The 23,637-nt window shown below is 37.1% G+C and overlaps 1 protein-coding gene across 1 annotated transcript in view; it reads right to left on the reverse strand.

Annotated features, from left to right (window-relative positions):
• The window catches only part of LOC125240721 (innexin shaking-B), a 145,674-nt gene extending 139,852 nt beyond the window's left edge, over positions 1 to 5,822 (reverse strand). The window contains exon 1 of the mRNA XM_048148753.1: positions 5,778 to 5,822. The gene's annotated coding sequence lies outside the window, so the exon portion shown is untranslated. The remainder of the gene's footprint in view (positions 1 to 5,777) is intronic.
• Between the last annotated feature and the right edge of the window lie 17,815 nt (positions 5,823 to 23,637).

Consider the following 23,637-nt stretch of genomic DNA (forward strand, 5'->3'; position numbering starts at 1 on the left):
GGCCACTCCCGTTCCCCGCTGAAAGTGCCGCCCACCCGTTACCTCATAGTTACTGCCTGTCAAAAACGCGAACAGTCGACCTGTCATACCTCATACAAGCATGGTACGCATTCACCTACACGAAGTTAGAATGTGTGTTGGAACGCGCCTCTTTCACATATTTAATCGCCAGTGTCCGATGTGTGACACAAGTCTTAAAGTTTTGGCTAATTATGTAATTATATAGTACAGGTATTCAATTTACCGCCCAGGTATTCAATTTACCGCCCTGGGGCGGTAAAATAGCTCATTGCGCGTCAGTATGCAGGCATGTAATAACGCCGTTTACGAGCGAGTGTGACAAAAAATATATGAATGTTACAGGGCCCAGCTAACATTACCGTGAAGGTGAAAATAATATCACAAACGCGAGTAAGTTAAATCGTGACGGCCTAGATGGCATTACACATTTGGGGTACGCTCCGCTAGATGGCGCTAATATTACTATTTGACACTTTAACACATATCAAGCTAAGAATATGGGCCAAATTGTCAAAACTGAGGTTCAAAAGTTATAAGCCTGTGTCAAGAGATGGCAGTCTATGCACTGTGATTACACATTTTACTTTGTCAGTAACTTTCTATAATACTCGATCCTCTTTAGTCATACCTAAATTTATAATGGAAGCCACGCGTGTCCCACATAAGATAACTATAAAACTGGCCGCCATAATTATTACCATTAGTCATAAATTAATTAGTTATAGCCAATTCATAGCCAACCAGCTGATAGGCGAAGTTGGGCAATCATTCGACATCGACAACTGACATCATCAAGATTCATCCATGTCGATATAAATATATCAGATGGCTGGCAGTCCTCAACTATGCGTTTCTACAGAAACTTCCTACCTCCCCTAGCTAAACTGCGGCATTCCTTTAAACCTTCAAGAAACGAATATACACCTATCTTAAAGGCCGGCAACGCACCTCCAACAATTCGTGTTTAGGCTGTCCATGGGCAGCAGTGATCGCTTACTTGGCATAGTTTTGTTTTGCTAAAGAACATGAACACATAGTTTAAGCTCATTCAAGTTTATAAAAGACATTTTTAATGTCTTGCATCATTTATGTCGAAATTCAAATTTGATCTAAATAATCATTGTCAGGGTCATGCATTTAAGGATCCAAGGGGCAAGAATTTAAGATCCGGGACATCCTTGGTATCAGTATGTACGGTCGACTTCAAAGAGATGTATACACTTTTTCACCTTATTGCATTGTAATAAGGTGAAATATACCTATAACCTCTCTCGAAATACTCCAAAGAAATGTACTAAGCATGAATAAAATAGCACATTAGTCATAATACCGCCCGTCATAATCATTAGCTGATCGCAATATCATTTAGATATATCGCCGAGCCGGCAATCACTCCAGTGGCCAATCCTAATCATCCCGACTATTGGATTAGCTGTCACGCTACGCGTAGTGCGGACGTTGTGCGTTGGCACGTGGCGCGGTTATGATGAGTAAGTAAAATAACGGAAATGTTTTTATTTATTGCAACAATGTCGTATTCTTAGTAGCAAAAATACTGCTGAGGAACCTTGTAATAAACTGGTTTGTTAGAAATGTCGTGATTAAATTTTGACTTAAAGCTCATGTTTTTCTAGGAAATCTCGAATTGTCTGCTTGACCGAAGAGCTGGCGGCTTTCTCGTACGACATTGCGATACAATAATGAAATGAGCAGCATTCTTAGTACGATTATTTAAGTGTTTTAGGTTTAAAACAGTCTATACAGTTACCATTTTACCCACAAAACTAGATTTAGATGGAAGAAACAAGTTCATCTAGAGGTATTTGTATAGGGGCCGAGAGTGTCAGATTTTGTACTGAAGTTGTTACTTGTCTGTGATTTTAAATATGTCTCAGTCCCTTGAGTGTTCATAATTTTTGTGTTGTTGCAATCAAATATCACGTAACGAGGCATTTTTTTAATGTATTTGTTGATTTCAACTTACAAAAATTGACGTCCGAAAGCTGCAAGCTGCGATTAAAAACGTGCAACTCAGACGATTTTACCGAGTTCATTTGACACGCTCAGTAGATGCGTTTGCTTGATCTATGGTATAATATGGTATGACATGGTAAATGGTATATATATTTATGGAAATAATTTAATTCTGTATTTCAATAAATTTAAAGTTCTTTACTATCGTGCATTATGAAAGTTAAGTTAAAAAAGTCGTAAATTTGAAACGACTTTTTCTAACTCAGTCATAAAACCGGAGTAGTCGGTGTTAACTAGGAGCTAATAAAGCTAAAATAGGTCGAATCGGAGCCTATGTAGGTATTTAAAAATACGAGACAAAGCCCCCGTGACATGGTGACACTATTCCAAATCAGGTGTTGTCTGCGTTAGAGATGGTTTCCCGGTAAGGACTGTTAATACTTAATATATATCATCAGAAGCCGTGATCAGAAGAGCCCGTAACTTTCATGCCGATGACGTCAATTTGACGTCACGTTGCATGAAGGCTGATTCAAGTAGTTTTATTGTAATAAATAATCATTATTCCTACCTACAGTCAAGTGTAAAAATATGGGGGTACACATCTTACTCAAAAATATGTCCTATAGCATCTTAGTCCGGTGTAATAAGAGCGTAATACCATATTTATGAGACGATTATTTCGATACGTATTTTTGCACTTGACTGTACCTATGCAAGAAAATCTCTGCCACCGCAGTTTTTGCTTTTCAAATTCGAATACCCTATAATTTAGAGGGGATTTTAACCTTCTCAAGTCGAAGGCTTAGAACTATCTTATTATATTATTTACTTTCATATCCTTAGGCTGTAACCTCATTGAACAATTTATACACAATTAATACTTTATTGACGACCGGTCTGGCTCTGTCGGTAGTGACACTACCTGCTAAGCCGCGGTCCTGGGTTGGAATCCCGGTAAGGGCTTTCTTTGTGTGGTGAACACAGATATTTGTTCCTGAGTCATGGATGTTTTCTATGTGTATATACCTATTAGTATGTATTTAAGTATGTATATCGTCGCTTAGCATCCATAGTACAAGCTTTGCTTAGTTTGGGGCTAACTTGATCTGTGTAAGGTGTCCCCAATATTTATTTATTTTATAAAGTGTATGAACACAGAGTTGTGACTTGTGAGCAATCTTTATTCTGTACCTGTCTCTACCGATATGTAAAGTTCAGCCTAAAAGAGGGCGGCCCCAATAGCCGGTCGGGTGAGGGACGCTTGCATTTAGAAATCTATATGCGGGATACCAATCGAAGTTTTGCATGTACCAAGTGTACGTGTCTGTCTGTCTTTCTGTCTGTGTGTGTGTGTCTGTCTGTGGCATCGTAGCTCCCGAACGGATGAACCGATTTAGATTTAGTTTTTTTTTATTTAAAGCTAAATTAGGTAGTCGGTAGTGTTCTTAGTCATGTTTTATGAAAATCGGTCCACTACGTCGCGGTCGGGGGTTTCTCAAAATTTTAATTTTGTGGTTAAAATTGAGATTATTTTATCGATGAAATTTAAAAAAAATATTGTTTTTTATGTTTGACATTTAAAACAGTAAGCACTACTGTAATCCCATCCAAATAAATAATCATTGGTAATCCAATCCAACTATGCGTTTTAAGTTTATTTAACTATATGACAGGTCTTTATTTTAAGCTAACTGCCCCTACATATCCCAAAGGCGAATAAATTTAATATAGTCAACGCACGACCCAATCCTCCCCAACAGCACTATAGTCAGGCAATAAATAAGCAATAAAAGGGTTACGAGTCATGCACTAGCCCCGTTACCAGGCTTCACTCGCCCCGCCAGACCGGGTTGCAGATTAATATGTGGCTTTCTGCAAGAGAAGGGTCCTTACGCCTGAAGTTCCATAGTCTGAAGTGGTTCTGATAAAATGGTCAAAGTTGGCTACAGACGCATTTCGAAAAGCTTTTCCTTCGTATTTTTACGGAAACGTACGAACGTGACTTTCTATTTCAGTCAGTCTCAGTACAAGACGTACTGGCGCTGTCTGAACTAGCATGACTAACTATTCATTTCTTAAGAGCATTGTTTTAACGCCTAAATTGAAGAATATAGAATTTAATTTCAAGGCATATTCAGAATTTGGGACCCCCCACTTAGCGAAAGTTGTTAATAAAAATGAACTCACTGTCAGTTTTGTGACGATAATTAAGCATAACGACGTTGACGTTGATGTATTTAATAGCTCCATTCCTTCAGTGAAGCGAAAATTAGCCAATCTATTTTTTAACCCAATCGGAACTTAATTGTATGGAATCAGATTGTCTGCACAAATAACAGGTTTTCGATTTGCCCGGGTTCTTTGTGGAAAATTGTTGTAAGTAGTAGTAGTTTTGTTAGTTTTAGTTAAGCCTTGAGTAGCATATTTCGAGATTTGTGCCATAGTTTTTTTTTTCCTTTCTTTAATGTCATACTTCACAATAGCTATGTGCGAATTTGCGCGTACATTTTATATATTGTCCATTAAAATTCTATCTGTGAATACCTGTAATTGGCTTTGTGTTATTATTTAAATTAGCATAATGTTATTTATAGCTGTTGGTGTTCCGAAAATAAATAAATAAATAAATAAATAAATAACTGAACAAAAATTAACTCACTGTCACAAAACTGACAGCGAGTTAATTTTTGTTAAGAACTTTCGCTATTTGGGGGTCCCAAATTCTTAAAATGCCCTTCATTTCATACCAAATTCGCTCAAAAATAAGCCCTTTCTAAAAAGACACATCAGATGTAGTATCAAGATGTACTTGAAGAATATGTAGTGAAAATTTATTTCATTATTACTTCAGCATTTCTTTTTTTTTTTTGCCAATAAAAATTTTTGATTGTTTTAGGGAATTTTAGGTCAATTGTACTCAGAATCACGAGTACTTTCAATCTCACTGGGAGAAAAAAAGTGTCCCAGAATTTCCATACATTTTTGTTACTTTCCTCTTTTGTTATCCCATACAAAATGTACGGAAAATGGTAACAAAATAAGAAAAAATCGAATTGGACATTTTTTTAAACTAGGATTGAAAAGGCTAGTAATTCTGAGTAGAAATAGCATTTTTTTTTTTTCAAAAATATCACACTTCATAAAAGTGGCAAAAAAAAAAAGAAATGCTCACTTAATCACTGACCTGCAACGCTCCTGCTTCACTCCTGCATTTCTTCTGCCTTACCGTCATCCTTGAAGGATATCGTCAGCCTTTATGGCCACTTGATCTTTGACATTTTACAGTAACCATCATATTTTTAGAGTTCCGTACCAAAAAGGTACAAAAAGGACCTTTATGGTGCGACTCTGTCAATCTGTTTCATTAATAAATATCTCGAGAACTAAATACTTATTTTAGAACTAAATACTTATAAGGTAAAAAACGTCCATTAGAACAAATAAAATAAACTTTACTAAAATCAAATTTTATGCTTAATTGTCGTCACAAAATTGATTACGCGTCAATTTTTGTTAACAACGCTAATTGTTGGGTCCCAAAATTCTGAAAATGCTCATAGTACCTATACTATAAGACGTCCTACAAAAGGGACTTAAAAAAATCGCTAATAATAGTATCCTGGGGGGTTACCATGACGTACTAAAGACGTTCAGTTTAGGTTGAGAGAAAGGGACACAGCTATAGCAGTTAAATAGCTCCGTCCCTCTCTCTCAACCTAAACTGAACGGCTTTAGCACGTCATGGTAACCCCCCTGTAACCTGTAGGTAAAGCACTGACCTGCAGGAATAGCGTGAAGGCGACCCACTGGTAGTACTTGGCTCGGCGGGGCGCGCCCCCCCCCCGCCCCCGCGCCGCGCACGCCCGGGTACGCCTCCCCCGCGCCCCCCGCCACCGTGAACGTCGAGTGGATCCAGCAGTAAGTGTTCAGGACGTCCTCCGGTATATCCCTGTGACAAGACATAATGGTTTGCTACTCTCGTATTAAGTCTATATAACGTTCGACATGTTACGAACCATTTTCGAGGATCTTTTTCAAGAATAGCGAGCTCGCCTCTATACGCATAAGAGCGTTACATCGACTTAATAAGTGAGTAACCCGCTTAAAATATTTTTTCACCACACCAACTGATAAAGGCTTTCTTTGCTATTCGAAAACAGATAGCAAAATTGCATTTTATCCACAAGAGTGCAAAGTAATCCATACTAATATTATAAATGGGAAAGTGTGTGTGTCTGTTTGTTTGTCCGTCTTTCACGGCAAAATGGAGTGACGGATTGTCGTGATTTTTTAAGTGGAGATAGTTGAAGGGATGGAGAGTAACATAGGCTACTTTTTGTCTCTTTCTAACGCGAGCGAAGCTGCGGGCTTTTGATAGTTTAATATATTAAGCTGTCTGGTAAAATTTGCCTACAAATGATGATTTTGAATCATAAATATTGAATAGATTGATGGATTTGATTTAGTTTGAAGTCAGTATTTTGTTCGTATGGTGTGGTGAAATTTTTTGGGTTTCACTAGGTGGCAAAGTTTGCTTAACCTTCGTGCCTTGAAACCCTCGCAACGCTCAAGATTCCACTTTTTCCACCATATCGGAATGTTCCGCTCGCTCGGGTATCAATATTGGCACGTGCGGTTTAAAAAGTACTTTGCCCCCTTGTAAAACAAATAACTATTAAACACATGGGTTTACACGAAAATTAGGGCAGGCTGCATCAGAGACACAGCCGCAATGGTTGACGTGAAACGTGGTGGGGACTACCGCTATTGAGAAGATCGAAGGCTGAGATCCTCGGACACACAGAATAATTAAGTGTTTAAAGACCGTAGACCTATGTCCGAGCACCGCGTAAGTACTGGGTCGGGTGTACCTATACTGTTAAATGTAACAGAATGCTGGAATTGTCGGGTTGGACCCGACCTTACTTCGCTCAAGTAAGCTTGAGAATGTAAGATCAGACTTCTCACTAGCTGCTAAATTTACGAGCGCGCCGCGCGCGCTGGAGCGTCGGGCTGAACCCGACCCTGGGTGGTCAAGTCTACTCGAAAATACCTATATGGTCAGCCTGTCCTATAATATAAAAAAAAAATATTTATTCAATAAAAGTGAAACAGTTTTTACATAGAACTTTCCGCCAAACTGTAGAACAGTTTGTTGGCAGGAATAGGCTTCCTTTCATCACATTTACTGTTGTTTCTTAACCTTAGGTGCTAAAGTGTTAGTACAAGTTACAAACATAGTTAGTTACTTAATACTATTTACTAAATTATTTTATTTTATTTTAATTACGTAATTAACTAAAGTTGCTATCAGTTTCAAATTGTTTTAACATAAACTTTTTTAATTTTGATTTAAATACATTTTTGCTGGTGCTTTTGGTGTATATTATAATGTTTGCTGTCGTATAGGACCTACGCTGTAGCTCAGTAGACACTCGCTACGCCAAGACCCTCTACGGCGTAGTAAGTTGCGTAGAGGATGATAAGATAGAGCTACGAGTATATTTACGTTATGTCGAACTTAACATATCGTCACTACTTTAAAAAAATCTCGTATCTCACGCTGTTCCTCATAGTTAAAACGCAGTAAGTCTATATGCATTCCATATATACTTACTACAATTTTCTTTTCATTGACAGACGAAAATACAAGTTTTTTTTAAAGTAGTGACGATATATCAAAATGTTTCGTTTAGATATTATACGAGCCATATCGTATCTATCCTAAATCCGTTTTCACATTATCCGATCCGATATCGGATGACGGAAGGATTTCAATGGAAAAAATCCAAGATGCCGCCTGTAATATGGGATATCGGTCCTCATCCGATATCGGATCGGATAATGTGAAAACGCACTAATAGATATCGTATCTAAGTTGAGTGTCGCGAGGGTTTCAAGGCACGAAAGTTAACAACTTTTGCCCCCGAGAGAAATACAATTTTTTTCACCACAGCACCAAAACAAGAAAAATACTAACTGTAAAACCTTCAATTAAATATAATCCATTTATTTAATGTCTACGATTCAAAATCATCATAAAATAGTAAATTATACTAGCCAGTTTTAGACATGGAGTTAAATATTGTTTGAAATTACTTTGCACTCTTGTGGTTTAAATGTTTTGTTATCCGTTTTCAAAGAATCAAGAGTTTACCAGTTAGTGTGGTGAAAAGCAATTTATTAACTGACAAGTACACACTAATTACGAAACTCAAAAGCAGAGATTATAAACTTAATGATTTTCTTTTTATTCGAATTCCGCATTATTCGCAGCATTGACAACAACGCCATCTGTGCCCAGCCAGCGAAAATACTTGACAACATTGTGAGCCATCGCGCACAGACGGGACTATGTAAGCAGTTTTCAGTAGGCTCGACAGGTGGCGTGGGGTAGTGCTGAAATATTTCCAATGCAGTTTATTATGGAAATAACATGAGAGTGTAACCGACTACTTTAACCGACTTCTTTACCGATAACTAACCACAAAATTAAAATTTTTAACCCCCGTCCGCGACATAGTGGACCGATTTTCATGAAACATGGCTAAGAACACTCCCGACTAACTCAGCTTTCAGACAAAAAAAACTAAATCAAAATCGGTTCATCCGGTCGAGAACTACAATGCCACAGGCAGACACACACTGAGACAGACAGACATAATTGTTAAACACGCCAAAAATGTATAGGGAATGAAAATAAAGAAAATAATCAAATATTTGTAACATTTTTCAATGAGCGGACCAATGTGAAATTTAAAATAACGATAGGATGTTTGAAATTTTAGGCCAATTAGAAACTTGCAAATAGTGCGATAGCCACCACCATACACCAGGCAGGATGCTTGCCTGCCTGCTGTGTATGCAGTCGTTAGGGTTGTCACTCACCTGCCGGCGTACCATGCTTCCAATTTTATCACTTATCCACGTGGATAAGACATCTGTCACTCTCACACTGACATACTTGCCAAAGCGTGACAGAAGTCTTATCCACGTGGATAAGTGATAAAATTAGAAGCATGATACGCCGGCTGGTGTGTATTCAGATAGGGTTATCACTAGAGAGCGGATTTCATTTAGCGATTTAAATATTAATATGGATATGATTAGTGCAATTTTTTAATTACATGTCATGTGGATTATAATAAGGTCTTACAATCTATCGCATCTACATCGCACACCGCAAACTTCGATGACTAATTAGATTAAATTAATGCTATTTTTTGTAAATTTAATTTTTCTTATTTTTGTAAGTAACTACATTTAAAGAAAAGTATTTTATTCTAAATAAAGGAGTTTGTATACAGAAAGCGAATTATTTTCATTTTCCTATTTTTGAGTCGTGATATAGAAGTTTTTACAAGAACTTATATAAATAAATTATTAAAAATTAACAAACATTTTTTTATTTATTAATTTTTTTAATATTATTATTTTTGCCTAATATTCACAAAAGCATCCAAAAAGGGTTTTAATTTTATACATTTTTTGCGTGTAGAAAAAATAATAAATTATGCGAGTCATATCCATATTAATATTTAAATCGCTACATGAAATCCGCTCTCTAGTTATCACGTGGCGAGTCAGGGTTGCCACTCACCTCGTGTGTATGCAGTCGATAGGGTTGCCGACGAGGTGGCGCGTGGTGAGGGCTGCGCTGGCCGCCAGCAGGGCTGCAGTCGTGGCCCCGCAGTGCAGCCGGAAGGCAATCGAGTCGATCTTAGGGTTGACACCTTGCTGTTAACCAAATATTTAGATTTATAAGTAGACTAGCTTTTGCCCGCGGCTTCGCTCGCGTTACAAAAAGTAGCCTATGTCACTCTCCATCCCTTCAACTATCTCCACTTAAATAATCACGTCAATTCGTCGCTCCGTTTTGCCGTGAAAGACGGACAAACAAACAGATACACAAACTTCCCATTTATAATATTAGTATGGATGTTTTTTTGTGTCAAGTCCAAATGGAGCAAGTTAGATTTTACTGCAAATAATAAGATTCTTGGCAGCCTGAGTGCAATGGGTAATTCGAGTAACTTTTTTTTATGTTATGCACCCTGCATTGGTGTAATTTAGAAAATCACATAAAAATCCCCATTATTTCCATCGTGTTAAGATTCCCTTTCGAAATTACCCGAGCAAATTAGTACTTCGAAAGTACCCCAAAACACCATACTGTGTTTTGGCGAATACTACGTCGGTCGCAAATAAGCATACGGTCCGCCTGATGGAAAGCAGTCACCGTAACCTATGGATGCCTACAACTCAAGGAGTGTCACATGCGCGTTTTCAACCCATTAGAAACTTGTATACTCCCTTTTACCACATCTCGGACACTGGCAATCAAATATATGAAAAAGGCGCGTTCCTAGCACACATTCTAAGCCCTAGGTAGCGTACTATGCTTGTAAGAGTGAGATATGACAGGTCGACTGGTTGCGTTTTTGACAGGCGGTAACTGTAAGGTAACCGAGAGGGGGTGGGCGGCACTTTCAGCGGGGAGCGGGAGCGGCCATACTGTACGATAGTACTCTTTATTATACTGTGCTTTTGCTGTGTTAAGTACACATGGTACTACTCGTATTTGACATGGTTTGGCAATAATTTTACAAATCAGCCTTGAAAATTTAAGAAAAGTTATTGTTATATTGTGATAAACCTTTTGGCCGAAACAGCAAATATGCAGACATGAAACTACATTATTATTAAATCTACATTATCCCATGAGTTTCTTCCTTGAGAAAATTAGGAAGGGCTGGTTAAAGTCAACAAAAACATTAAAAATGCATAGATCTAATTCCTTAAGTACCTACAGTCACCGGCGTATACAGGGTGCCCGGTAATTAATGGACAACCTTTTATCCACCAAGAGGGCACCTTATACTGGTCCAGAAAATTGACATTAAGGTTTAGTAAAAGTCGCCTGGTTTACGAGATTTTCACAATTTTTAAAATTTTAATACTACCTAAAATTTCAAAAAGTGAAAATCTCGAAAACCAGGCGACTTTTACTAAACCTTAATGTCAATTTTCTGGACCAGTATAAGGTGCCCTCTTGGTGGTTAAAAGGTTGTCCATTAATTACCGGGGACCCGGTATATGTGATGATTTCTATACCTTGTCACATTAACGTCTTGTTTGAAATGTCATACGAAATTGTCAAACGATTAATAGCGACAAGGTACGCAGGCTTAAAACTTTTAAACCTCAGGTTTGAAAATTTGGCCCATATTCTTAGCTTGATATGTGTTTTAATTCTTATAGAACAAATTAATTTATCATCATAGAGAATAATATGGGGGCGCCATAAGCCTTCGGTAATTGTGTCATATACTTGAAAATTTCGACTCTTGCCACCGTGTCCGTATGGCCGAGTGGTTTAGGCATCCGTCGCGATAATCCTCCGTTATGCTGGTTCGAATTCAGCTTTGAACACGTGGAGGCCTTGGTCACTTTTTCTTTGTATATGACATTTATCTCAGTTTATGTGTTAAAATGTCAAATGTTAATATAAGCGCCGTCTAGCCGAGCGTCCCCCAAAGGTGTAACGTCATCTATGCCACCGTATCTTTTCCTATATGGTTCAGAGGTACATTTTTTTCTTAGACTGAAGCTGTCTCTATACGGAGTTACATATGTGTTTGGTAACAGACTCGGACTTCCATCTCGACTACCGATCGGCTCCACATCGCCCCACTTGCCCCCAGGGTCATTAAACTTAATGAGCTCCCCGAAAATGAGCAATCACGCACGGCCCGCGGCCCGCTCGGCTAAGGGCCGCATTGGGGCTGCCCTGGCATCCATACATATACTTAAACCAGCTTTTGCCCGTGGCTTCGCTCCCGTTAAATTTGAAAATTGCGTAATGCTTCATACGAACTTCCACCCCCCCCTGTTTTAGGGGTAAGAATGAGACAAAAAGTAGTGTAAGTCACTGTCCATCCTTCCAACTATCTCCTCTTAAAAAATCAAAGCACGGAAATACAAAGGTATAATCCTGGTTAATTCGTTTGAACTTAATACTTGGTTCTCTCAATACAAGTGCGGAAATTGCACAGTGCTTTCCATTCCTACGACATCTGTGTAAGACATGAAAGCCCCCCCCACACACACACATTTGGCGTCTCGCGAGCGTAGCGTATGCCAACTGTAAGGCAAGTCGACGTCGCGCGCCGATGCGGCGTCTTTTTTTTTTTTAACCGACTTAAAAAAAGGAGGAGGTTCTCAATTCGACTGAATGTTTTTTCATAACAGTTGGCGTGACGCTACGCTCGCGAGGCGCTAGATGTGGGAGGGGGGGGGGCTAACTAGACATTCAGTCAACTCGTATTGCAATATGAACTTCTCTTCGCTAAAATTAATCATAAAAGCTAAAGGAGTCAAGCAAAGCATAGGTCAGATATATAATTAAAGGTATTAAATAAAAAAGTAAAATATGAAATGGGCGTTTCCCACAATAAATCTCGAAAATCGAATTTCACCAGATCTGGACGTGTCTGGGCTCATTCTTCTCAGAATCACGAGCTGATTCGATCCTGACGATAAAAAAATGTGTCCTATTTTTTTTTTCCTTTTACGTCACGATTTTAGTATGAACTTACTACGTGCGTGACGTATTGGAAACTCGAATTTTGTATGGAAAATTTGGGACACATTTTTTTATCGTCGGGATCAAATCAGCTCGTGATTGAGAAGAATGAGCCCAAACGTCCAGATCTGGTGAAATTCGATATTCGAGATTTAATTTGGAAAACGCCCGAATATACATTTCAAAGAACGTTTCTAACGTTTTTCAAGGGTAGTTTTCTGTAAAAGAACATAAATTGGCTGCGTTTCCAGCTTCCATAGCTTAAGCTCTGCCCGTATGAAAAGAGTTTTCGATTTACTCGAAAATACGGCTCAAAAATGGAAAATATCGCTCCATTTTTCTGTAACGGCTAGGAGTATGAATTTTTGCAATAAACTTGAGACTTGTAACCAGAAGGGTACAAGTACATATCAGCTATAGGGAACCTAGTGCCTATTGTATGTTACACGTTCATTTTTACACTCGGATAGAGGGTTTTACGAACGAAGTAACATTTTTAATAACAGTGCAGTAATTGGCACATCGTCACTACTTTTAAAAAATCTCGTATCTCACGCTGTTCCTCAAAGTTAAAACGCAGAGTAAGTCTATATGCATTTCATATATACTTACTACAATTTTCTTTTCATTGACAGACGAAGATACAAGTTTTTTTAAAAGTAGTGACGATATGACATTGATGCATTCTCAGAATTAATTTATTTAAAAAGCAATGGATGAAAATTAAGTATCTGGGCCTAATTTTTTTTTCAAAGTTGAAATTAACCACAAAATTAGAATTTTGAAAAAACCCCCGACTGCGACATAGTAGACCGATTTTCATGAAACATGGTTAACAACACCGGGAGTGTTGGCTAACTCAGCTTTCAGACAAAAAAAAAACTAAATCTAAATCGGTTCATCCGTTCGGGAGCTACGATGCCACAGACAGACATACACACAGACAGACAAACAGACAGACAGACAGACAGAGACACGTCAAACTTATAACACCCCGTCGTTTTTGCGTCGGGGGTTAAAAATACCCATGTTACAAAAAAGTGGGGTGGACAACTTTGAAAAAAAAAATGGCCCATTTATCATATTAAATTAGAGCAAGATATACCTAAGATAAGATAAGTTATAGTAGGTATTTGGTACTATTTTACTCAATTTCAGGTTCCACTTGTACTTTTATATATTCCGTGGTTCCACGTTACAGGCTGAGCTTAGTGTGAAAAGATCATTAAAATGTAAGTACCATATATATGTCTTTGACATTGTGATTTTCTACAAGTATCTGTTTCTGTCATGTGCACAATGCAGATGCCCGGATGTCGGAAGGAGTTCAATGGAAAAAATCAAATGTCGGCCAAAAACGGAAAAAGACGGCATACAGCGATCACCGCCGCCCATGGACACCCGAAACACCAGAAGTGTTGGAGGTGCGTTGCCGGCCTTTTAGATGGGTGTACGCTCTTTTCTTGAAGGTTTGAAGGTCGTATCGGTCCGGAAATATCGCTGGCGACAATTCATTTCACAGTTTAGCTGTGCGAGGCAGGAAGTTTGTTGTATTTCATCATAATAACACAGCAAAAGTGAGTGTACAAACTTCTAATGGGTTGGCAACGCGCATGTGACACTCCTTGACCGTTCACCTTAACCTATAAATAAATAAATAAATATTGGGGACACCTTACATAGATCAACTTAGCCCCAAACTAAGCAGAGCTTGTACTATGGGTGCTAAACGACGACATACTTACTTAAATAGATAAATATATACTTATATACATAGAAAACATCCATGACTCAGGAAAAAATATCAGTGCTCATCACACAAATAAATGCCCTTACCGGGATTCGAACCCAGGACCGCGGCATAGCAGGCAGGGTCACTGCCGACTGAGCCAGACCGGTCGTCAAAAGGTCGGCTATGACCGCCTACAGTTCATAGGTTACGGTGACCGCTTTCCATCAGGTGGACAGTATGCTTGTTTGTCACCGACGTAGCAAGTAAATAACCTACCCACAAAATTAAAATAGTGGAAATAGTGGAACGATTTTCATGAAACATGGCTAAGAACACTCCCGACTAACTCAGCTTTCAGACAAAAAAACTAAATCTAAATCGGTTCATCCGTTCGGGAGCTACGATGCCACAGACAGACACACACACACAGAGAGACAAACAGACAGACAGACAGACAGACTGACAGACAGACAGACAGACAGACACGTCAAACTTATAACACCCCTTCGTTTTTGCGACGGGGGTTAAAAAAAATAAATCATCATCATACGTACCCCGCCCGACAGCAGAGCGTAGAGGCTGGTTAGCATCTCCATGGGCCTGCGCGGTTGGTCCCGCTCGCGCCGCCGCCAGCCGGGCCGCGCTGCGCCGGCGCCGCGCGCGCGCCCACCCCACGCGCCTCGCCCCTCTCTGCGCACAAACATTTCAATGTTAACACCGTGGCTTGCGTGGGCGACGGTCGCGCGATGGTCGCGCGACGGCGATGCGACGCATACGAAATCAAACCTTATCGATATGGAAATAGACGATGCGATGAGACGCGACGGCGACGGTCGCGCGACCGTCGCCCACGCAAGACACGGCGTAACACGATACAGGAGGGGGTCAATCTCCATACTCCAACATAATGTAAATTACATTTTTTGTGGTGAATGAAATAAACGAATATTCTATTCTATTCTATTCTAAAACGCTCTTGACTATTTCCTCCCTGGTTTATGAAGATAGAGCACTATCTTATGGAATAGCGGGTGAAACCAGTAAAATCGGTCGGTCCCAAATGCTCATAGTTCGAGATCTGCCAGAGAAGTAATTGTTTTTAATTTTTTCTTTGTTACAATTTTGCAGTAATTCGCGCAGACGTTTCTGACTGATAAATTATAATTTATTCCATACCTTTTAAAGAAAATAATTGTTATATAATTAAATACTTAGGTAGGCAGATTTAATAAGATAATTGAATACCGACAAGAGTAGGTAAGTACCGTAGTTTTAGTTAAAAAGTGTCTTCTTCAAATGGACTAATGGTGGTCTAAAATAAAGAGATTTCAATTCTTTCTTTATTTGCACAGACATGTCATACTATTTAAGTATGTATTGGTACAAGAAGCGATGAAGCTGACAGAAGCAGCATGATAATGCGAATTTTGCTAAATTTATAAAAAATGATAAAATTTGAAAAAGTGCATTTGAATTTGTTTTTAGAGAACGGGATAAAATAAACTAGTGAAGGATAGACACGTTTGAACCAAGCTGGGCGTTTTCCAAATTAAATCCCGAATATCGAGTTTCACTAGATCTGGGCGTGTTTGGGCTCATTCTTCTCAGAATCACGAGCTGATTCGATCCCGACGAAAAAAAAATGTCCTAATATTTTTTACGTCACGATTTTAGTATAAACTTACTACGCGCGTACAAACTCGAATTTTGTATGGAAAATTAGGGACACATTTTTTTTATCGTCGGGATTGAATCAGCTCGTGATTCTGAGAAGAATGAGCCCAAACACGTCCAGATCTAGTTAAATTCGATATTCGGGATTTAATTTGGAAAAAGCCCCACTGTGTTGTGTTTGTGCCAAAATAATACTATGGCCATATACATATATACAAGGTGCTCGAGGCCAAAAGAAAGAAAAATTGTTATATGAATTTTAAAATTTTTCGCAAAAAAAAATTTTATTTTAATTTTATTTTTTTACTTTTTTGGACGTATTTTCACATAAAAAGTAATTTTTATCCATAAAGTTGACTATTAAAATGAGTTCCTTAATTTATTTTTCTAAAAACCCAATGTTTTGGAAGTTTTTCTTGACACATTTTGACATCTATCAATGACTACTGTGAGACTATGCTCCACAATTGCGCATCAGCGCCGTTAAGAAGACAGAAAAGGTCTGAGTAACAATACGGAAATGTTTTTTTTTAATTGGCAATAACTCTGAAACTAGACGAAATCTAGAAAAGTTTATATGACATTTTAGTCTTAAAATGTGACCAAGAATATGCCGTTAAAGTTATATGGGTTCCTCGCGAGCACCTTGTATATATATAAAATTTGAAAACATTTGGAAAGGCAAGTTCAAAATATTTCAAAGTGTTGTCGTATCCGATCGCATCGGATCAGACAGTGTGAACGCGACCTTACCTGCCAACACAGACTCAACTGCAGCGATAACTGGCCAGCTGCATAAACACACACCGCACTTTCTAATTATAATTAAATTATATATATTTTCTGTATTCGCCATTCCGACCGATTTTGATTGACTTTACTATCATTTTGAATTTTCAACAACGTTATTTCTACTCCAAGGATATGTCGTAATCGATTACAATATTAACACTAGGTATATACAAATTTAAAGTTAAAATTATATTATACTAGCTTTTGCGTTAGAAAGGGACAAAAAGTAGCCTATGTCACTCTATCCCTTCAACTATCTCCACTTAAAAAATCACGAAAATTCGTCGCTCCGTTTTGCCGTGCAGGACGGACAAACAAACATACACACACACTTTCACATATATAATATACATGTAAATGGATAAGCATCGCTGTTTACTAAATGTTGTTTTCAATTTTCAAATCTATCTCTTTTGAAAAGATCGATATACAATTTTTAATTTCGGAAGCTATATTTTTGGTAAAAACATATAGAATCAGGTTTGACTTTGCTTCTAAAACGCAAACAAATGCTGATAAACATACTAGTATAATACGTTGATAATGACATCGTTCAAACAAATCTGGTCATGGAGACTAACCCCTATACCGTAAATTCGCCTATCAGTAAAAAATACACATTTCAAAATTTACACTAAATTTCTTACATTTTGGCGCATCTTTAAAAAAAAAAAAAACAATTTATTTTCGTTCACTCACCGTTTAGCATTAATATTGTCAGTAATGACACTAACAGTAAATGTAACTAACCTTTCTAGTTTACACTTTTCACTAAAACTGTTCCATCAATTTAATCAAAACATCAATATTAACCACTTCACATCATATTTCATAAAATAACACAAAACCAATTAATAAAATTCCCCCGATTTCTGGGAATGAAACCGTAAAAACTCCCGATCGGATCTAATTATAAACAACAAAGATCCGTGCGGCGTGCGCGGGCGCACAGCGGGATTCAATCTCACCTTATCCAAGCTCTACAAGGGATAAGGCCGCCTTCACAACGTGCTACATTTATGAAATTTTGTAGTTTTGCCCAGGGAAAATTAGTTTGAAAACATATTTTATTTTTATGTTATGAGGAATAAAATTATCGGTATCTGAAATGAAGTGTCAGTCAAAATCTCACCTTAACCGGAAACTTTATTAGGAATATACAGGGTGCCCGGTAATTAATGGACAGCCTTCTAATATCCACCAAGAGGGGCACCTTATACTGGTCCAGAAAATCGACTTTAAGGTTTAGTAAAAGTCGCCTGGTTTTCAAGATTTTCACACTTTTTAAAATTTCAATGGATATTAATGGACAACCTTTTAACCACCAAGAGGGCACCTTATACTGGTCCAGAAAATACTACCTAAAATTTAAAAAAATTTGAAAATCTCGAAAACCAGGCGTCTTTTACTAAACCTTAAAGTCGATTTTCTGGACCAGTATAAGGTGCCCTCTTGGTGGTTAAAAGGTTGTCCATTAATTACCGGATACCCGGTATTTTGGAAATTGTGTTTTTAAAGTAAAAATAATTTTGGAAAGTTTTGTATTATAAATAAGGAATCATTTCAATGATCCGTTTCGGAAATGAACATATCCTTGGTTTCTAATGAAATTATCTTGCAATTTCTGAATACTTCCTTATATACATATAACTTTCCTAAATTACGCTTTTGAAATCTTACTAAACCTTCTTATTCAGTAATTTCTAAGTAATTTTAATTGCGGTAATAATCCCATTGGATCGTCCACTGAGGAGAGGCACACTCAAAGGTTGTGACAGATGGCGCCACCTAATTAGTCCATTGCACAGATAAAGAATTTCATACGTGACAGCGAGAACATTTTTTTTTTCTCTCTCTCACATATGAATAACAGTGACATGCCTACGCACTTGCACAAGTTGCACAGGCGCCGCCTGGTGGGATAAAATGTCAGTGTGCGTTCTCATTATAAACAACAAATTTACATGGGGTAAGGCGGTCTTTGTAACTGATGGTAAGTTACATAATATTTCGGAAACTTTTATATTTTGGTATTCTATTTGATTCCTTAAGCTTAGCTTAGATGCACATTTGAAGTTTATGCCACTTGGGTCGAAATTCATAGTACCTACAGTAACTTACTGCGAGGCATTTTCAGAAATTGGCACCCAAAATTAGTGACAGTTGTTAACAAAAAGTTAACTCGGTGTCAGTTTTGTTACGACAATTAAGCGTGAAATTTCATAATTTAATAAAATAAACTATAAGCGATAATCTACTTTTAGAAATTGAAAAAAAGTTATTTTTAGACAGATTTGATGCTTAATTTTATTGTTGTCACAAAGCTGATACAGAGTTAACTTTTTGTTAACAACTGTCACTAATTTTAGGTCTCAATTTCTGAAAATGCCCAGATACATATAGTGAATAGTTCGACACATACTTGTTTAAATGAGCTTCTAAAATAAGCCCGTTATAATAATACATCAGACAATATAAAATAATAATACACTTACGAAGACACACACAATTCTGAAATATTTTACTACTTGAATACATAAAATATATATACTGTACATCCTGTTCTACCATCGAAAAAAATATAAACAACAATAGTTCCAAACTTTGAATATTTTAAGGTGCAAAAGGAAACACCGGTGCAGAAAATATTTACACTAAAATAATGTAAATTCCTAGCTAAGCTATACACTTCTACTTATTTTAGAAACTATACTGTCTATGTTTTATACATGCATAAAATATTTAAAATAAACCGGCCAAGAGCGTGTCGGGCCACGCTCAGTGTAGGGTTCCGTAGTTTTCCGTATTTTTCTCAAAAACTACTAAACCTACTAAACCTACTAAACTACTAAACCTATCAAGTTGAAAACAATTTTCCTAGAAATTCTATAAAGTTCTACTTTTGTAATTTTTTCATATTTTTAAAACATATGGTTCAGAAGGTAGAAGGGGGAGGGGGACACTTTTTTTTCCTTTAGGAGCGATTATTTCAAATTTTATATTATTTCAAATATTATCAAAAAAAGATTATTCATTCGAAACCCTTATTCATTTTTAAATACCTATCCAGCAATATATCACACGTTGTCAGCGTAATTGATATACGAGTACATATTGGCACGAAATTTCAGCTTTCTAGTGCTAACGGTCACTGAGATTATCCGCGGACGGACGGACGGACAGACAGACAGACAGACTGACAGACACACATGGCGAAACTATAAGGGTAGTTGTTAATAGTTGACTACGGAACCCTAAAAAGGGGTTGCTTTCTCTACAGAGGTACATTTCAAATATTAGGAAACTGTACATAAACATTTTTAGTAAAAATATAAAAAGATATGAAGTCACAAATGATTAACCCTTAATTTGGCAAAGTCCGGTGGGACGGACAGGTGATAAAAAAAATATTTCGCTTTTTAGGTAGAATTTTATTTAATTTAACATATGGAAAGAGACTCTTTTATGATACATGCTTTGTATAAAAATACTATTTGACCACTGTCAACACTCGTTTGACAGTTACTCGTCAAGATGGCACCGCATCAGAAGTCAACTGTTTTTAGCAAAATATTAATGCGTTTTTCTTTTGGTTTTTGTAAGAACAGGGTATTTCTGTTGTATAAATAATAAAATATATTACATAATAGTTGCAAGTGGTTATGTTTTCAATTTATTTCTCAATTTCTAATACTCATAATCATCATCTAAACAAGTTGTCCGCCGCACCGGACAGTGCCAAATATATACTAAATACGATTTGTCCGCCGTGGCGGACTATGCCAATGTTGCGGTGACACGTGTTGTAACAAATTATTATATTGTTTTGTTTATTATTTTGATTTTCTTGTTTTGGTGGCCTGCTTTTATGCTTAGATTTTTTATTTAATCCAACAGCGTGTGGTGCTGGACCAAGCAGTTAAAATTTTGGCACTTTTAGGTATACGTAGTGCGCGGATATTGTGAATGTTACATGTCGCGCGAGGGGCAATAAACATTAAAGAAAACCGGGTAGATCAAAATTTATAATTTCTTTGTCTGCCCCGAACATTGATATAACTAATTTCGGGTAGTTTTGTGTTGTTTACATCTTCGACGACATTTTGCTGGGACATCACTGTCACATCAGTCTGTCGTGATCACGGCCTGTGCAACCTGGCCAAAAAGTCGGAAAAAAGTTAAAATAATGATATTTGACTATAAATATGTGTCAGTTTGATTTTCATACAAAATTATTTTATTTGTTAATTTTTAAAATAAATATATGTTAAGAAATACTTGTTTATTTTAAATGACCGTATGTTTGGCAGTGTCCGCCTCAGCGGACATATTAATTTATCCCAATATTTGGCAGAGTCCGCTGTGGCGGACATATTTTTTTTCCAAAACTAATAAATCTAGATTTTTTTAAATATTTTTTGGACGCTTTAAAAACACCTGTTATTCAATATATTAAGTAAAATCGGAAAATTTATGTCACCAGAGTCTCTGCCAAATTAAGGGTTAAACAACCATTTTACGACCATGTGTACTAAGAAGAAGGAATTAAGATAAAAATTCAATGTTCTCTCAAATGAATCTATGGCAAGGATGTTTTTTTTTTCTGAACACAAATATTCAAATATTTTTTTTAATTATCAACTTTTAGTGTAAGCTGAGGTGTATTTTAATGGCTTTCATAATAATATAGAAATTTGGAAAAACTGTCTTCAATTATTTTCGAAGTTGTACAAATGTGTAAATTATGGTAAATTTTATTAAAATCTCTAGTCTGGGAAAAAAAATGAGAAAAAATTACAATATCTATAATATATAGGAGGTATCATGACTATAATATGAAAAAAGTAAAAACAATAAAACCAAAAGAATCCAACAAATAAATAAATGTACAGCATCATCCAGCATCCATACTTCTTCCAATAGCAGGCAGGTTCTACTCGGGAAACAAACTAGGATACCTAAACATAGCACAAGGGAGGGGCACCAGAGGTCATAATCACATAGGCAGCGCTTGCATATTATATTTACATAAAACTATAGCTTGTTTCCTTTCAACAGACCCTGCCTGCTGGCATAAGTGACCTCGCACATAGACAATAACTAGAGTCTTCTCAAACTATCTCTGTTTCTTGGTAAATGACAATAGTTAGTTGTTATACAAGGGGGCAAAGTTGTATTTTAACGCCGAGCGTGGAATTGAAAAACGAACAAGTGAAAGGATTTTATAGTTGAACCACAAGCGAAGCGAGTGGTTCGAGAATAGAATCCTGAACTTGCGAGTTTTTTAACACACGAGAAGTAAAATACATTTGCACCCGAGTGTAACACAAAACTTTCCCCTCACTATAGCGAGCAAACTTCAACGCAATAATAGTTATTTGTTATACAAGGGGGCAAAGTTGTATTTTAACGCCGAGTGTGGAATTGAAAAACGAACAAGTAAAAGGAGTTTATAGTTGAACCACGAGCGAAGTGGTTCGAGAATAGAATCCTGAATTTGCGAGTTTTTTAACACACGAGAAGTAAAATACATTTGCACCCGAGTCTAACACAAAACTTTTCCCCTCACTATTTTTTTGCTCGCTATAGTGATAGCATTGAAATTTGCTCGCTATAGTGATAGCGAGCAAATTTCAACGCAAAAAATGTGTTTATCACTGCTTCCAGTAGTTCCACAGGTGGTAAATCATCTTTATTACTAAATTCACCTACTTTTATCAATTTTAAAGCAGTTAGTTTGACTTTATTCAAGGTCAAATTACTTTACCCACTAGCGGACAAAATGCGTTTTTACCCGCTGGTATTAAAGGGCAAGACACGTGTTTCCGAGCTAGCGAGGGGAAAATTTAGTAGCACTTACGATTTGCCGTAATAGTTCGATTCAAACTTTACGATGAAATATTAGCTCTAGATGCGATATCGATCGGATTAATTGGATATGACATATTAGGCCCTATATCGTATCTACAGCTAATACTTGTATTTTAATATTTCGGATTCAACCGTAATCGTAAATCAAGATCCAAGTCAAGCTATGTACCGTCAACCAATTTCAATCCTAGGGCACTCTAGAACCCTGTCTTATTGACACCGTGCTGTATTTGTCATTAGAAGTCACTTCGACGTTTACTGTGAAAAGGTTCTACAGTGGCCTAGGATTCAAATTAGTTGACTGGCAATCGTTTGCGTGTAGCGAACGACGCGAGTATCTCTCTCTTCCAGAGATATACACCGTGTTTTTTTTGTGTTCCGTTAAATTCGACATGTAGTTAGGTTCATTATCCGGAACCACTCTGCATATCACTTTTAGTTAAATTCGCAAAAAAACATCATTTTCATACATAATAAATGAATTTATTAGTGTTAGAGACCCTTAAGAATAACATTCAAGTTAGTGTCAAATGATTGACGGCACATGTCAAAACAAATAACATTAGGAATTGGTAAAGACAGTCACACACGTGTTCAGTAATTATCTTTATTTTTTTAATAACTTTATAACCGCAAGAGTTAAGACGCTAGTATCTTAGAGAAATTAATTGTATTTGATATAAAGAATATTCCCTTGAAGTTAACGGAATTCAATAAAAACAGGGTGTATTAGCGATTCACTCGCTACGACGCAAACGATTGACGTCCTTGCTTGGCGTCCAGGTGTTCCCTAAAGATATATTATTCGTCTTTATTTCGAGAGTTTACTTCACTTGTGATAAATGATAAGTAGCGGTGTCACTTATGCCAGACCCCGTGAGACTAAGGCCAGCATTGAACGCTAAAATTCGATACCTCATTCAAAGATAATATACTCTGTCAAACAAGTTTGTCAGTAAATAAGAACAAAGGAAACTATATGCAT

Source organism: Leguminivora glycinivorella, chromosome Z (genome assembly GCF_023078275.1).
Source record: "Leguminivora glycinivorella isolate SPB_JAAS2020 chromosome Z, LegGlyc_1.1, whole genome shotgun sequence".
NCBI lineage: Eukaryota > Metazoa > Arthropoda > Insecta > Lepidoptera > Tortricidae > Leguminivora > Leguminivora glycinivorella.